General features: G+C 38.1%; 1 long non-coding RNA gene across 1 annotated transcript in view; it reads left to right on the top strand.

Annotated features, from left to right (window-relative positions):
• LOC140476103 (uncharacterized) overlaps nucleotides 1–18384 on the top strand; it is a 61468-nt gene extending 43084 nt beyond the window's left edge. The window contains exon 3 of the long non-coding RNA XR_011960409.1: nucleotides 18023–18384. This is a non-coding gene — a long non-coding RNA (uncharacterized lncRNA). The remainder of the gene's footprint in view (nucleotides 1–18022) is intronic.
• Nucleotides 18385–18905: the final 521 nt, after the last annotated feature.

The raw sequence follows: 18905 nt of genomic DNA, 5'->3' as shown, positions 1-18905 counted from the left end.
TTTGAGAGATCAAATCATCTTTATGAATATAAATTAACTTGCAATTAAAACGTAGATGATACCATTGCAGGGTTCGACAGTTTATTTATTTTGGAACAGCACCTAACCATGTATTAAAATGTAATGGATTGTCCTGAAGATGAATAAGCTAACATTTTGCATCCCGGCTGTTAGAGATGATTGAAGTTCACCAGCTCACTGAATCACCAGTACAGGCTCTCACAATATGGCGATTTGAAATTGGCTTTTGCAGCGTTGCTGCCATTTTTAAAACTTAATATAGATGCTTCAAATTATTTAAAGGTGAGCCGCGTCAACGTAGCTTTGTACATTGCATCTGTTGTAATTCTGCAGGATGATCGGTGATTTTCTTGTATCGTTGCAATACAGTCAGTCGCCATTTGGTTCCACAGGATAATCACTTAAAAAACAAACGTGACTTTATTTTAGAGAAAGAGAAGCGGCCTGCGGCTTACTTTACGGCAGTGTTCAACACGATCCCAGTGTTTCAGTATTCTTGAGTATTTACTGTAATAACTTACCTCAACCTTTAAGAAAATTATCAAAATGAATATGCCAGAGGGCAGAAATAAAGTAATAATGAAAAGCACGTTTTATTACTTGTGTTATTTAAGATTGAAATTATAAAATTGTTAAATCTTGACGTTGGATTTTAATTTATTCATTACTTTTTTTATTATGGACTTTTATTTTATTGCTAGCAACATCAAGCATTGAAACATTAAGTGTACAGGCATTCCGAGCTGCACAGCCCAGTTCTGATGCGATTAATGAGGCGTGATTGTATGAAGGGGATCTGATCTGATCTAAATGATTGATGAAGCCCAGGGCGAGGCTGAGCCCTCGCCAGATAAAGCCCAATACAACTCCTGATAATAGATGCATACTAGTTGGGTTGGACTCAGTCAAAGCCTCTTACCCAACTACACAGAGCTTAAACAGAGAGGGAAGGTACTCAGTTGTTAGTTAATGATCCTTATGCATTGAGCCACCAGCCGTCTGCTACAGGAAAAGTAGTGGTGAGGAAGTAACTGGGGTGAAAGGGGCGAGCAGACATACTGTCCCTCCCCCAGCTATACGGTATATCCTCCAGCTGCCTGAGAACCCAGCATGAGGCCAAGATGCTTGTTCTATCCAGGGCAAGGCTGGAGTGAAACAAAAAGGGTGAAACAGTAATAGCTCCGTGTGTATAGGTGCAATGCTTTTATACTTATGTCTAGTAGTAGTACCTGGAATTGCTTGGAGGCCAGCCACGATATTGCTGTATCCGAGAGAATGGAATTCACAAAGTCTCTCCTTCCCAGTTGGAATAAACGTTCCCAGATATTTTATAATAAATAGATTATATCACTGCATATGAATGCGTCCTACAGTTGTACTAAATATGACCTCTTCTGTGGTATGAGTCATAGTGTCTGTTTGGGAAACCAAAAAAAATTGTAATTTGAGCTGTTACCAATGTTAACAGAAAATGCTTTGACCAGTAAATTAACCCGATTGATGTAAATGATTCACAAAATTTCCTGAAGTATAGAAAGCTAGTAACAAAATTGTTGAAACCTGTCAAGAAACACAATGTGAAGTTCACGAAATAGATAAATGACGATTTAACTCAGTTACTTACAATGACGTGTGCTGTGATGCTGTATTCCCTTACAACATTATGGCACCCTTAAACTGTGCAAAAAAAATAATTTGCTATGGGAAGGCGCAACCACTCCAAGGTTCTGCTACCTCAGTCATGAAAACATGAATTCAATATGATGAAAAAATGTGTCGGTATTCTGGTTGCATTTATTTGTGAGGATTTGCTTATTTTTTCGTTCATGGGGTGCACAGGGACCTATGAAGTGTGTGTACTGTATTGGGTAGAATTACAGATTCCAAAAAAACTTTAAAGCATTTTCTGATTTATACCAGGATAAATTCTAATGTGACATTCCAGCTAAGTTGATTAAATCACAGTATAAAACCTTACTTTTCCTCTTCGTTTCAGCACATGTTTAATGCTCATATGGCTTCTAGTATAAACTGGTAACTGATCTATTTTGGTAGATATGATTGATATATTGGTCATGATAGGTATGGTCACAAGAAGCTATGAACAAAAAAGATACTTATTACAGCATTTCTTGTAATCACTAAATAAAATATGATCACAAATTATTGCAAGCAGCAAATTAAACAAAACTATGTGGTAGCTCAGGCAAACTAATATACTTTCTTTAATCCCCACATCCATGGACATTAGCAACCAACATGTGCCAGTGTCTATGAACCATCATGGCACATCTCCAAACCATTTACATGCTCTTCTGTACTTCATTGATGCACCTTGGAACACACCTGTAACTGTTAACTTAATGCTGCTGCAAGGACATTGTGTACTCAGGGACATAAACCCAGCTTATTGACCAGACCAGGTTGGTTCTTCGGGCTCTTAACTTACTGTCACAGCGCACACTCATTCAGATCCTAACATTCTGGCCTTGGCTTACCTTCGAGTGCATAACCACCTCAGCCAGACACATTGTCTTGTTTTGCCATTCAGTGCGTACACAAAGCCTGGAAAGTTGCCATGCAAATCATTAGTCAAGGGGGATTGCTTTGTCTCAGAGATTTCTGGCACAATAAGTCAAGGGCAATCTCAATAGCAGTCCATGCTCGGTTTGGGTCGGTGTTGGAATCAGGATCCTCTGCTGAGAAGACCCTCGAAGCCAATCATTCACTTTGACTCTTACTGCCCCATTGTAAGCTTCTTATGCTCCTGGAATGACAGTGAGGTTGGTATTATAGGAGATGAAAGTGGGGGACCCATCTATTACTGTTGGTCTAGGTGTTGAGCTTTTCTGAACAAGTGAATAGGCTGCACATGAGGCATGCAGGATTATTGGCACCAGGGATTGGAATTGGTGAAAGAGAAGAGAAAAATATCACAGATGATGGACAGAGTGGTGGAGCATTTGCCTTGGTGGGAGTAGGTCCACTAGCAGAGGTAGAGTGAGTGTGGGATATCAGTGAGAAGATGGTGGTTCTGAAGTAGAGAAGGGCTTTCCTACTACTTTACAGGCCATTCCTCCAGATGGTTAAGTTTGTATTGACCCAGTCAGTAACCTTGCACCAGTGTGGTGTGTCCTCATGGAGTTGACTTCATTGCTGCTTCTTGGGGTAGAGGAAGTCCTGCCTGTGCTCCATCACATTCAGCAGGATCTCCAAAACCATACAAAGTGGATGCTGAGGACATGGAGGTCCTGGGCCTCCTTCACCGCCACTCCCTCACCACCAGATGCCTGGAGGAAGAACGCCTCATCTTCCGCCTTGGAACACTTCAATCCCAGGGCATCAATATGGACTTCAACAGTTTCCTCATTTCCCCTTCCCCCACCTCACCCTGGTTCCAAACTTCCAGCTCAGCACTGTTCCCATGACTTGTCCTACTTGCCTATCTTCTTTTCCACCTATCCACTCCACCCTCCCCCGCCCCGACCTATCACCTTCATCCCGTTCCCCCACTCACCTATTGTACTCTATACTACTTTCTCCCCATCCCCACCCTCCTCTAGCTTATCTCTCCACGCTTCATGCTCTCTGTCTTTATTCCTGATGAAGGGCTTTTGCCCAAAACGTCGATTTTACTGCTCCTTGGAGGCTGCCTGAACTGCTGTGCTCTTCCAGCACCACTAATCCAGAAGTTGACTTTCCCCTGTCTGCCACACGCAGGGTAAGTGTCATGATCTGTGAAGGGCAACTCAATACTTGTCTAGGTGCACAACAACCTTTAACTATGGTGCTCCTGCCAGGGATACCAGTCAATTCTGGGATCTACAGTGAGTGATCTCCGGTCAATGGTGGGGCTGAAATGTCAATTAATACAATGAGTTTGGGAAGATACAATGGAAAAACCTGTTCAGCTTCACAGTGAGAGCTATTCCATAATCACATTTTGCACTTAGACAAAAAGCATAAGATTCAGGCCTCAGTTTCATGCCACAGAAGCTGCCAGCCAGCTGAGTTTCCCCAGCACTTTCTGTTTTATTCCAGATAATAATGGTTTAATTTATCAATCTCTCCTGATAGTACAATTCTCACACCCTAGGATTCAGTCTGGCAAACCTTTATTGCACTCTTTCTGTTTGAATTACTATTTTCTTTTCAAACATACACCTATTGAAGTGATAGGACTGAAATAGGAAATGAGCAACAGACAACTAGAGTGAAAGTAAATAAAACTGACACCAACACTTCCATGAAATTTAGAATGCACAATGGAACTGCACCTCTTGGAATAACAATGCTAAGGTTCACTATAATTTTAAAAATGGTCCTTTTTGTTTCCAATCAAAATCACTGCTCATAGATTTTCAATAATGATATGTTTATTGAAATAACATTTTTGGAATACTACAAACTTTTGACGACAAACTGTGTTTGGATTGTAATAAGTAATTAAATGGACCAAAATTGAGGAAAATTTTGAGGAAAAGCTGCTTTATTTAATTGAAGATACATTATTGGAAACATATTTGTTGGGAACTGTACCAGTCAAGAAAGTACAGTTCAAAAACTTTTGTCAAAATACTACTTCACGTGGCAGGAACATGTATTTACCCGGAATTGACATTAAAACATGGTGACTATGTTTTGTGGTATGATTATGAGTATAATTTTAAAAATTTTAGGCAAACATACCATTATTTTACAGCATTGTTATATTTGGATGCAATTACAATCGCAATGCACAACTTCAGTATAAACAGAAACTTGATGTAAAAATTTGGGCATAAACTAACAAATATTATTTTGTGCCTTTACCTGAGATGAATTTGTAGCTCTAAGTTTTTTTAAATGAAAATGGAAAGCAATAGTATCAAGTATATGACAAAGGCAAAACATAAAACATTTATGTGGTACCAATATCTTGAACATATGAAGCTTAAGAAACTCAGAAAACTTTGACCATGGGATAATTGTCACAGCAGAAAGCAGGATGTACTTGTTTATAAGAAATTGAATTCATTCATTCTATCAGAGCATCTCCTTTCCTGATTTAGTTCATTTATATAGTTCTGAATCAATTGAAAAACTGATGTTTCCATCTTGCATTAGCCTCAATTAACTATTGAAAAGCTGTGCCAGTTTAACATGCTAATGCTGGTTTATATTTTGTTGATGGAATCTTTGGACCTCAGAACAAAGCATTGAAATGATATTTAGTGCAGCCTAAAGGAAGGGGAAGGGTGGAGGTATGAGGTGAGGATTTGGGAAATATTGGAGAAGTGGAGGTATGGAGAAGGGGTAGTAGTTGGAGGAATGGAACTTGGGATGCGTATGAGGGAAACCTCTTAACTGGGCACCCTCTGACCCACTGAGGGCATTCCAGATGGCAAGTGCCTCTCCTCCCCTTAGAGAAGAATCGTGTTGCTGTCGTCAATGACCTACCTCACCACTTGGGCCTGCTTGACTGCAGCTCCTTTTTATTAAGGACTCCTGAGTGTAGTTTGGAATGAAGGTGGATGGACTTGTACAATGTGATTTTCCTCCAGCTGTTCATTGCTCTAGAGACAGCTCGGAGTGTTGCGTCTGTTTGATGTACAACTTGTCATAGGTTGTCACTTAACCAGTTCAGCATCTCATCATTAGGCCTGCCCTCCTGCACTCTATACCATTAGCTGGGGATCTACTTAGATTTGATGAGGACTATGTCACCCATGAGATTGTAGATTGTGTTCAAACACAATTCTGCAGTTGTTGATTGCCCACAACACCTCATGGATACCCACACACTTGTAAATCCATCCCACTGTTATAGTGCCACACAACATGATTCTAGATTTCCTGATTGTGAAGACTTCCGCAAGGACCGCGTAGTGATTACCCTCACTGATTTTATTATGGACAGGTGCATTTGTTATAGGCGTATTAGTGGGACCAAAATCACTGAGGATTTCTCTCTTGTTGCAATATCCTTTAGGACCAGTTCAGTCCACAGTGGCACTACCAAGCCAGTCTCAATGGTGGACATTGAAGTTTCTTACGCAAAGTAAGTTCTGTGCACTTGTCACCATCAGTGCGAACTTCGAGTGTTATTCAATGTAAAGGAAACATTGTATCATCAGCTGATGGGGGTAGTATGTGTCAATCTGCAGGAGGTTTGTTTGCCCATGTTTGACCTGACGACATGAGATCCAGACTTAATGACCCAACTGTTCCACTGGCCAAAGAGTCAGTAGAAAAGCACAAACCTGAGTGACATAGTGGGACCGTGCAGAGCTTCTGACCTAGCTGACTCTGAGGGAATTCTCCAGGCAAATAAAAATTCTAATGGGTAATTCCCCTGCAACTGGAACCCTTCGACAATGCCCCTTCTCAATTATTTCCAAGGGATTTGACTCACCCAGGAAATTAAAAAGTGCTCTAACTGCTGGATAATTGTCAAACTGAATCTCAACTCACTACTAACATCTCCTGCTCTAAACTTCACAACTCCTGACATCCCCTGTCCTTGACATTCATCACTCCCTGATCTGATTGCCACCCAGTTGATCTAGCTCTGCTGGACTTGACATTCTCACCCCACCCTTCCACCTAAGCCAGCATCTCTCCTGATGGGGTAACCAGTTGATCCAAAATCCCACCAAGACATTCTGAACCCCTCCCTCACACAGTTCCTCACCCTAACACACCACTGTGAGACACAACAGTCACCTGTCCCAACACCAACCCAACCCCATAATCCAACCCAGCCAATGCCACCCTTCAATCTGATGCACCCCAACCTAACTTGACACTCACCTCCCACTAACCCTGAAACTCCTGACCCAACCTGATAGCCACCTTGAGTCAATACACCAACCTAAGCACTTATCCAGTTACCTAGTACCCTATTCACCTGGTGCCCTATCTTACATTCTTACCCTTCCACAATCACTGTCATATGGACATTTACGCTACAGAGTGAAGCACTCAGTGCTGTAAAAAAGTGTCTACAATTATCTTCTACACTGTTGAATTCAAGGATTATTGGACTGGTTCTGGCAAGGAATTTTCAGGATAGAAGTCATCAATGTGGTTAACTCTTAACTGCCCCAAGGGGTAATAAGGATGGACAATAAATGTTGGCCTAGTTAGTGACAGCCTCATTCAGTGAAGGAATTTACAAAATTGAAAGTAGGTGGAATTTTTTTACTAGCATTGAGAATTTCCAGGTGAGTCTCTTCCAGTTATAGAGTCATAGAGATGTATAGCATGGAAACAGACCCTTCGGTCCAACCTGTCCATGCCAACCAAATATTCCAACCCAATCTAGTCCCACCTGCCAGCACCCGACCTATATTCCTCCAAACCCTTCCTATACATATACCCATCCAAATGCCTTTTAAATGTTGCAATTGCACCAGCCTCCACCACTTCCTCTGGCAGCTCATTCCATACATGTACCACCCTCTGTGTGAAAAAGTTGCCCCTTAGATCTCTTTTATGTCTTTCCCCCTCACCCAAAAGACTTTGCCTATTTACCCTATCCAGGCCCCTCATAATTTTGTAAACCTCTATAAGGTCATCCCTCAGCCTCCGATGCTCCATGGAAAACAGCCCCAGCCTGTTCAGCCTCTCCCTGTAGCTCAAATCCTCCAATCCTGGCAACATCCTTGTAAATCTTTTCTGAACCCTTTCAAGTTTCACAACATCTTTCTGATAGGAAAGAGACCAGAATTGCTCGCAATATTCCAACATTGGCCTAACCAATGTCCTGTACAGCCGCAACATGACCTCCCAACTCCTGTACTCAATACTCTGACCAATAAAAGAAAGCATACCAAATGCCTTCTTCACTATCCTATCTACCTGGGACTCCACTTTCAAGGAGCTATGAACCTGCACTCCAAGGTCTCTTTGTTCAGCAACACTCTCTAGGACCTTACCATTAAATGTATAAGTCCTGCTAAGATTTGCTTTCCCAAAATGCAGCACCTTGCACTTATCTGAATTAAACTCTATCTGCCACTTCTCAGCTCATTGGCCCATCTGATCAAGATCATGTTGTAACCTAAGGTAACCTTCTTCGCTGTCCACTATACCTCCGATTTTGGTGTCATCTGCAAACTTACTAACTGTACCTCTTATGCTCGCATCCAAATCATTTATGTAAATGACAAAAAGTAGAGGAGACCCAGCACCGAACCTTGTGGCACTCCACTGGTCACAGGCCTCCAGTCTGAAAAACAACCCTCCATCCTCTCTCTTCTACCTTTGAGCCAGTTCTGTACCCAAATGGCTAGTTCTCCCTTTATTCCATGAGATCTAACTTTGCTAACCAGTCTCCCATTGGGAATCTTGTCGAACGAATGCCTCATTGAAGTTCGAACGTCCTACTGCGTACCATTGTGCCACAATTTCTAGTAGGCCTATCCTGCCAGTGGGATGGTGCATATCTGGGGATTGTAATGGTGTCTGGGATATTGTCTATGTGGTTTGTTTCAAGTTGATGCTTGACTAGCCTGTGAGACAGTTCTCCCAGTTTTGGCACCATGCTCCCAGATATTAGTAAGGAAGATTTCATAAGGTCAGCAGACATACCTGTACCATTGTAATTTCCTGTGCTTTGCTTTTTTTGTAGGGGCATCATGGTGGCTCAGTGGTTAGCACTGCTGCCTCACAGAGCCAGGGACCCAGGTTCAATTTCCACCTCGGAGTACTGTCTGTGTGGAGTTTGCACATTCTCTCCGTGTCTGCATGGGTTTTCTTTGGGTGCTCTGGTTTCCTCCCACAATCTAAAGACGTGCAGGTCAGATGAATTGGCCATACTAAATTGCCCATACTGTAAGGTGCATAAGTCAGGAGTAAATATGGAGAATGGGTCTGGGTGGATTACTCTGCAGAAAGTCGCTGTGGACTCGTTGGGCCAAAGGACCTGTTTTCGTACTGTAGAGAATCTAATCTAATCTTATTCCAGGTGGTCTGTACAGTTCAATTACTTTTATCAGATTTTATGGCAGTTAAATATAACTGAGGGGATTAGTAGGCCAATTCAGAGGGCATTTGCTCAATCATATTGATGTGGAACCAGGCTCCAGACCAGGTGAAGATTTTTGTGTACCAGATGTGGTTTTCCAACACTCAACAATGGTTTTGTGGATACCATTTGACTAACTTTTAAATGTAAATTTATTAATGGAATTAATAGTTTACCACATGCCATAGTGAGAATCGGAGCACGGGGTCTCAATGACAAATCCAGTGATAATACCACAAAATTTCCATTGTTTGACAATATAGGTGTTCAACTTGTAACTTAATAGAAGGGATTCAAAAGGACAGTAAAACAATTTGTACTGTTTTTGAAGAAGTAAACTATTCTGAATACACTCACTGAGGTCAAAACCAAATATCACCAATGCTATTTCAATAACTAATAAAACCTTTCAACTGAATGAACTATATGAATTTGAGCTCGGTGATTGTGAAATTGGTGTTTAAACCTACAACATGTTGCTATTCCCACTGTATGAAAGATTTGAATAAATCAGTAGGCACCCCCTGGTGATTTTCCATAATCTAGTGACCACATGTCTAAGGTCTAAACATCTACAAAGAATCAGAAAGATAGTCCCTTATGATCCTCCCAAAATTGAATATTTCAAATATATATCAGTTTCTCAAAACATATGCTTGCTAAGAACATCAAAACATATGACATGGAAAAAAAATCTTGTTCATCAATCTATTTCTTCTATTGTTCATGCACAGATGTGAAATTTAACATTTTTAATTTCCTTATGAAAAATTCTGTGTTGTTCCTACTTCATTGTCAGTCAGAAACAAAAAAAAATCAGAATTATTTACATTGTGATTGATTATTTACATTGTGATTGAAGGTTTATACCTCAAAAATGAAACATTTTACATTCTTTGTATTTAACTTTAAACCTTAGGCCCAGATTTTAGTAAAATTACAGTGGGCTGTCAGCATTTGTGTCTGAAACTGGAAGCAACTTCTGGAGCCCCACATGCACAATTCATTGTAGTATTGAGTGATTGCTGTCAGTGATGCTATGCTTTTCTATGGAGTACACTGTTGAAATCTCCAAAGACTGCAGTCAAATGGAAATCAGTGAACTGGCTTTAACTGTTCTTTAATGCTGTTAGTCCTGTGGTAAAAACTCTTGAAAAGTATTATATTTTTAGACAAAATACAACTGCATTTCTAATAGCATAGTAAATTCATAATTATTGCTGAAGGAATCCCTTGGCCATGAAAAGCTAGTCACAGAATTGTGGAATATCAAATTTCTCAATTATTATTTTAATTGACACCGTTTTAAATCTTTTTAAAGTTGAGTTTTGATATTTCAATTTCTATATAATTCCAGATACATGTTCCAATCATTTATTTCATTTTCTGCAAAATGTTACTAGAAGTGAAAGATAATTGCTACATCTTCCCTCCTGTTTTGTCTACTGTGAGAAAACTGCAATATGATATTTTTGGTTTCTCTGAGAGGCTACGTACATTCTGTGCCACCAAGATCACTTATGCTTTGTGGGCAGCTTTCTTTGATGTTGGCAGTAAGTGTCTATTCTTCAAACTAACTGTGAAGTCCAAAATAATATAATCATTTTGGATTAAGACTGTCATAACAGATGAAGGTTTGCAGCCTGGTACTGGCAAGCTTGGAAGTGGGGGAGGACAGGGTGGGAAAATGGGAGTGTTACCTTGAAGGACAGATGCTTTGCACATTCCTACTACTGGGGAAGTTTCCCAGGCATGACTTGGGAAGTAGATTAGCAACTTGCACCACAAAGGTGGGAGCAAATTACAAAGTTAAAACCTAGTTAGAGTCAACTTTGTGGACATGCCAGAAATTTTGCTTGGATCGGAACATTGCCAGATGTATAGGACACCAGCTCAAAAGAGTTGGTCTCCCATCAGGAGGTGTACCACATCAATTCCAAGAAACTTAATGACTACATGCATCAGAATTATTCACTTTATTTTATACCGCCTCTCTGGTGTCACCTCCTCCCTGTAGATCTACCCAGTCTCTTTAATTGGGCTGGCAGCATTGAGATCCTGCTCAACCTGCACAAAGGAGGTCAATAAGGAAGCTGCCTCAAGGAAGGTTGTTCTGCAGTCTCAATGCCAGCAAGTGTGGGCTTGGGATTCCCGTTTGTTCTGAATGTAAGGGTCCGAAAACTAGTGGGAAAGTGCTGTTGAATTAGTACTTAACCCCTTACTGAATATTTTAATTATACAGTGTAGTTGCTATTTTTTGTGAAAGCGTAGTGATTATTCTTCAAAGGTCTTAAGAAAGAATTTGTGACAAACCAGTTAGGAAATATCCTGCAGTGCTATTTTCGACCAAATGTTTAGAATATAAAACAATCCTGATAAAGTGTTATGTGAAAACTGAATTACATTTCAACAAGGCTTATCCAGCATATTACATACTGATGTTGTTAACCCAAGTACATGGAGGCATAAAAAGCTTCATCAGTAGCTACTAGCTATAATATTCAATTAGTAGCTATATATTAGTTTAATAGACTATAACAGCAACCTTGATCCACATTATTCACAAAACTAAACAAAATCAGATTGTAGCTTTCTTGAACAGAACACATATTGACTTTGTTACTTATTTCTGACAAAATTAGTTACCTTATAGCATAAAATACCACTCAGTGGTTAAAATATTACTGAAAAGGACAACATTAGAGTCAAATCTATCCAAAAAATACAGCAACAGCTGAGTCCATAGTGAACTTGTAAACAGAGCATGCCTATCCTATAAACACTCATATAACATCACTTGGTTTTTTTTCCTGAAAGCTGCAAAATATAAACGGGAAAAACAATTTTCCAGCTAATAGAATTAAAGGGAAAAATTGAACATTTTGTCAGAATTTTTCAAATATTCACTTCCATTCAACATATTGACACATTGTTAGCTATGTCTTTATCAGAACATTAAGGTCTGTTGGTATCTCCAACTTGTGAAATAGCCAAATGAATGGGATTATGACTTTAAATGTTTGTGCCTGTGAAGTTCGGAGTAGCCCATTTAGGCAAAACGATTGCAGAACTCAGCACTACCTTAATCATGGAAGTGCATTGCCAAGATTCTCTGTTACTTATTTAACCAGAATTATATTGCTGGGATCATATTTTCCAGATTTCTAAATTCTTCAATGTGGAGCAAGTGCCTAATTTATCACCAGATTTATGTTTTAAATGTTTAGAAGCTAATTATAACTGAAACAGAAAAGTGAAGCATATAAATAACTGAGATTTCTGCAGTTCACAGAACAATCATAGTTCAAACTTGGTCTTTTTGTACTTTCTTTAATGCATTCTCAACACAATCACATTATTTAGTATAGTTTGAATCTAGTCTGCAGACCGTCTACTCTTTTAATGGCACCAAACCCTGCAGCAAAGATTACACCAAATGGTGTAATTAGTAGTTCAGATTTTACTTTCCATTTAAGAAATGGGATAGTCATTAATTGGTTTTCTTCATTAAAATTTTGTCAGGTATTGAATTAAATTATGTTCTAACATACAGCAAATATTTAATAATGGTCACACGGCATGATTTTTAACCAAAATGAAACTGAAGAGTTTAAACACAGAGCATAAGAAATAAAAACGGAAAGTACTGGAAATACTGAGCAGAACTTGCAGCATCTGTGCAGGAGAGAGAAACCGAGTGGATGTTTCAAGTCGATGACCTTGCACAGTTATGATTAACAGTAATTGATTCTAAAAAAAGCTTTTGTTTCTCCACAGATGTTGCAAGATATACTGAGTATTGTGTACTTTTTTATTTCAGCTTTCTCGTGTTTTGCTTCCATACAAACAGAAAAGAGATCAGACCGAGACAAGGCAATATAGTTCATTAACATTGAAAATAAATTTATTTGGGTTCTGGGAGGATACAGAGAGCTCGCCCACCTAGAAGAGGCATTGTCTGGAAACTGACTCACTCATTGGAACCCTGAGCTGCAATTTTGATGGTTTGCAGATAAGCTAAGTTTATGGGACCTCCTCTTACAATCAATAGTCTGATTGCTAAGAGCTCCTTCACTCCCAGGAGTGCCAGAGTTCAGTTGTGGGAGCTGCCAGTCATATAGGAAGAGGCCCAAGGAGGAGCTTGGCTGTCACAGAATGGTAAGTCTCAGGCTTTCACGGTGAGAAAATATGCTAGAGCCCAGGAAAGGGAGAGAGCAGCTGAAGGGCCAGGTTCCAGCTGGAGGGGACTGTGGAAGAAATGGTGGGGTGGCATCTCTGTTGCATGCAGAGCTGTCCTTCAAGAGATGCTACCTCTTCCTTCCATTATGTAAGTGTTTAAAATGCACTGCCCACTCTCCATTCAACTGCCCACAGCAGCATTTTTGGGCATAAATATATTATTGGGGTCATTTGAGAGCTTTTATCTACATATGCTGGGTGAGTTGCCAATTCCAACACACATCCACCCTCCATGCAACAGGAATGGGCTCAAAATATGTCTGAAAATGGCACTTGCCCTATTTTTCATGTAGTAAGCCCCCACCAAAATCACACCTAGCAAGTGCATATGTTATACCTAGTCCAGAATGCACTATGGCTCTCACTATATAAAATCAACTAAAGTTTAATCAACTGACAGAAAGTATTACAGAATTCCACTCACTGTTAAACAGATGCTGTAAGCATTTCTTAAATCTTAAATAGATGCAATAAGCTGGTCACTGAAACAAAACTGTGAAAAAAAAGAAAAACAATGATCTTATATATTTTCACTCTTAAAAAGTACTATGTTCATCTTTGCATATCTACAACAATATGATCTGCAGAAGGCTAATTCCAAATATCATACAGTAGAATTATTTAACATTATAGAATTACAATAAAGATATATCATGATTCTTCAATGCAAGTTTACTTTTCAGTCATAGAATTTACAGCTCTGAAACAAGTCAAGTCCATTGTGCCAGTGATTTCCTCCACAGGAATCATGCAGACTAACTCCCTTCCCAAACCCCTCACCCCTTCCACTTGCTTTACAGTGCCTTCATATTTCTTTTTAAAACAACTATGAATTCCTCTTTTCAACATTAAGGGATTTGTTTCAACAAATGCAATCTGTTTCAACATCATGGAAACTGTTATCCACCAAGAATAAATAAATATGATACTAAAAACATTTCCTTATGGATTTCAGATATGCATTTGAGTCTTAAAGATTCTTTCTTTTAATTAAGTTCTTGTGATATCCAGGTTCACGTTAATGAGAGGCCTTTGTGCAGGAAACTTTTACAACAAATAAAGTGAATTATTTTAACACTGAATTTAAAATACTTTCATCCTTTTTTATTGTAGGCAAGGAATGAAATAATGCTTTGATTTAGGATTAAGCTCCTTTTCAATTGTGCTGTGACGTCACTTGAGAAAACAGGCACAAAAACCCTTGTTGAAACAAACTGCTTCAGACTCATCACTATTTCTTTGTGAGACTCTTATTCATACTTTCGGGGTCTTTTTTAGAATCAAGTGAAAAAACACAATATATGTGTGGGCTTTATAATAAAGGTTTAGAATGTATTAACTGTTAGAATGCGCTTCTAACATCACATTTATAAAAAGTACAATTTCTAATCTAAATGTTGAAGAAGGTTATTTAAGCTTTTCAAGGCAGATTCTTTCTATCACTCTTTTCTTCTTTCCTGATGGGGCCACTTTTTTTTCTGTGGTCGGTTATCATAAAAGAAAGCGCAACTTCATGGATGTTTGAAGAAAAGCTGCCTGTGGTTCCATTGAAATACTTTGTTGCCCAACAGGCAGACAGACAGACCAGCCAGCTACCAGCAGGCAGACCTTGGCAGACACACTTCAAAACTCCAGGAGCAATCAATAGATCCATAACTTTCAACCCTCCAGATATGGGGTCATGCTTCAATACTATCCCACAGCCATACATTGCATTTGTCTTGTCCCACATTCATGCAGTTATGTCAGACCATGGGGCAACTATGTCTACAATAGCATAATACAAGCAATAATCTCTTACCCAGCGCTTCTATTTATTTAAGTGCTATTACACAGTTTCCTGCAGTAGTGGGTTGCTGAGAAGATACAAAACCATCCTATTTGTATATTTGAACCCCCACTTGGAGAGGCCATGTAGTTGGGACCAGCATTCTTCTCATTAGCATTAAATATAAGCTATATCCAGTGTTCATTGTGTTCAGCATTATGTTAACTCCAGAATGCAAACAACAATTAAATGATATTCTCTTGTGTGTATATATAAATATATAGATATACATACACATCCAGTTATTGTTATCTTGTTGCAAAATGTTAGCGCTGTACATATAAACTTACTACACAAAGACATTATGGATATTTAGTATTATTTCATTTATCATTCACATAATGTAATACACAACCATTATTTATTTGTACTTTAACCTTTCACAGCAGTAAATATGCTTTCTAATAAAATAATTTTTAATTTTATCTCAATTGATTGATATTACTCACACCGTGATTCTTTAAAATGTTTATATAGTGTATGTGTTTAATCCCAGTACAATTGCTTAAAATGAACAGTGCAATATGTTACACTCACATAGTGCCCACTTACTGAATGTACACAAACATCCGCCTCTCAGAAAATAATTGTTAGTAATTCAATTTTACATCCGATAATGGATACTCAAATAAATAAAAAAAATTCCAGGCAAATTTGTGCAAATGAAAAAAGATTTCCTGTGACATAATGGCATGGTGTAAGGCTGTTTGTAATGAGCTGTAATTTGTCTGAAACAGCATTTTAGAAGGTTTGATCCATCTACTGGAAGACCAAGGCCTGCTTTAAAACTGGAAGCAATGAGCCAGACTGCCTTGTCTCTGAGGAAATTATACCACCAGCAGTCCAAATTTCTGACAACTTTCATAAATTATTTTAGATTTTCATATTTCAAATTTCATCTGCATTCATCAAGCGACTTTGACTGGAAAAGATGTCTAGGAGGAGCTATCCTAGTATTCAGTGCAGTAGCCTCGGGAGTCTGCCTTGGGAATAGATAATTGAATTTAGTTTTGATTAGATTATTCTTGCTGCAGTCTGCTGCCAATCTGAAGTATTGTGCCTTCTTCTGTACTTAACCTTCCTGCCCCATGCCTGCTCCAGCCTGTTTGGAGCTTTCTGTGTTGTAGAATATATTTGAACAATCAGAGTTGGGAGATATTATTTTGCTTTTCATCGTCCATCTCCATAAGAGCACCCATCGTTCACTGGAAGCCTCCAAAGCTGTAAAATCTTTCCAGAAATTTGATTATTTCTTTTTTTGGTTTGTAATAATATCTTCCATTTTCTGGAGAAAGGGGAAGAGAGAGCCCTGTAATTTACGTGGAATGTCAAAAATCATTATTAACTATCTTGGTAATGTCAGCTGGCAAAGCAAGTGTTACCTCTGCCTTTGTAGTGGAGGTGATTATTAGTAGAAAGTCTCCAGCTACACAAGAGAATGCAAAGCCTAAGTAAATTATGTACTGGCACCTATCCTTCAAATGATGAAGCATCTTCTATTCTTATTTTGTCAACAATGAGACTTATGGTTAATAAAAATCTATAAGCAGTGCTATGAAGTAAAAATAGACATACTTAGAAAACAGAATGCAAAAGGATCTTTAATAATTTCTTACATTAATCAATATAAAAATAAACAAATATCACATTTCTTTGTGCCCTTCACTTAAAGCCACATAGGCAATGTTACCTCACATGTATAGTAAATCCATTCAACACCACAGACTTTTTATTGTCATACTGACAAAATAAAACAAACAGATTGCTACAGTATTGCTTTTGGGTTCAGCAATCCAGTACACCTACAGTAATTTTCTTCTGTTAAAGATCCCTTAGCTAAAAACATATGAAGTGAAAACAAAGTAAATTTATCAACTAATAGAGTCTTGAAGGTAATATCTTACAATTTCCCTTTAATTACCTGTTTCCTCAATTCACAATGCATGCTGCTGTTTGATACATGTCTGAATTGAAGTCTGTTGGATCTTTATTGTTTCCACTGTGATGAAAACGATTGAACTAGTGTCTCCAATATTCAATTTTGTTCAATAAAATATACTGAAATCTGATTTTTTTTTGTTAGAATCTATCAGTCAATCTTATATAAGAAAAGTAATAAGATACAAATATCAACAAGAGCTTTGCAAAGGAAATATTTGCAGACAGTATCCTCTGAAAGCATTTCAGGAATATTAAGCCAGTTCAAATTATCCCGGTTGTCTTGTAGATAAATGCAAAGAATCTATGTTTTTCCTTAGCAAAACCTTTTCCTTCTAACAAAAACAAAATCAATTTACCAATAATTGAAGTGAATTCAGATGTCAAGTCATGTTAGAAACAACACTAAGAACATATGTTGGCATTCACTGTGGCAGAAATGGGATGGCTATTTTGTATTTTATTTTCAGTTTATATCCAGGGTCAACTATTAAAGCAATGAGCTAAATCATCCCCTGCCTGACATAAATATAGAAGAGTAAAGCTGCAACATCACTTTTCAAAGGAACTTTTTTTAAACCAATTTTAAACAATCTACCGTTGACAATCCAATAATCTTATACTAGTTCAATCAGTCTTAGTCAAAAAGATGTTTAATTGTCTGCAATTATGTTTGAGATTATTTAAAACAACAATTTGATAAAGAAGTTCAATCTTTGGTGAAGAATTATTTCAGATGTCTTGAAATGTTAAATATTTGCTTATATACAGGAACATCACTGTAGTGACAGAATGTTGCAGCTTTTGACTCAATGTCCCTCTATGTTCTTGAGCAGACTCTATATTCATAGAAAACACTCTCTTTATCCTTCAGAAGTATGCTATGGCCTTTGGAATGATCATGCAGACAGGAGAACTGGGTTTTGACCATAAACTTGTCCAAATGAAGTAATTTGTTTTTGGTTCAAATGTGTTTTTCTTGACAGAAATCGTTTCATCCCAGAGGACTTGATTTATCTTAATGGAACATGGCTGAACATACTGGTGAAGAAACAAACATCAGGAAAGCAATATTGGATTAAAGATAAGAATATTCTTGCCAGCAGCATTTGTGAAATTATTGAAAGGAGACAAATATGAAAGCTCACAGAAAAGTAGCTCTGTGCTACTCAATAATATCCTGATAACGTTTACCCAACAGGTTTACGGTAAACAAACAGATATATCACTGAATACATTCAAAATAGAAATCTTTATGACAGCTTCAATTTAATGCTCTATCATTATGTTAATGACTAGAAGAGATTCAATCAACTTAGATATTGACTGATACTTGATCAGTTTTTAAAAGGAAGGTTCTATTTTTATTGTAACAAAATGGTAATGGATAGTGACCAGCAACACATTCTCAAAGAATGAATTTTAAAATTTTATTTCATTTCATTAAGTCACTTACAAATTAAAGTTTTAGTAATATTTTATTGTAAAGACAGACACACTGCATCTTCCAAAATTTCTGTTATGCATTTTTCAGTAGGTTTAACGCAGCTGGACATCTCCATTATCTCATTGTGCAACAACTCACATCATTTTCAAATGACTGCAACAGTAATTTTACAAGAACACAGGATCTTAAGAAAAGTGATATTCAGGTGATATATATGAAAGAGACCAGCAAGGCATAATAAATATTTTACATTAGTGGAAGTGATAAGAACTCATTTGTAACATAATTACTATGCAGTTACCTACTGAGCCACAAATGCACATTATTGGAACATAACAACTGTTGTTTGAAGTATCAATTTATAAAACCTGTACTTACATAATGTAAACTTCATGCAGTACTGGTCAGAAACAGAAACTTCT

The sequence above is a fragment of the Chiloscyllium punctatum genome, chromosome 1 (genome assembly GCF_047496795.1).
Source record: "Chiloscyllium punctatum isolate Juve2018m chromosome 1, sChiPun1.3, whole genome shotgun sequence".
Lineage (NCBI taxonomy): Eukaryota > Metazoa > Chordata > Chondrichthyes > Orectolobiformes > Hemiscylliidae > Chiloscyllium > Chiloscyllium punctatum.
Note: the sequence above shows the minus strand (reverse complement) of the source record. Positions and strands in the feature narration are given on the sequence as shown.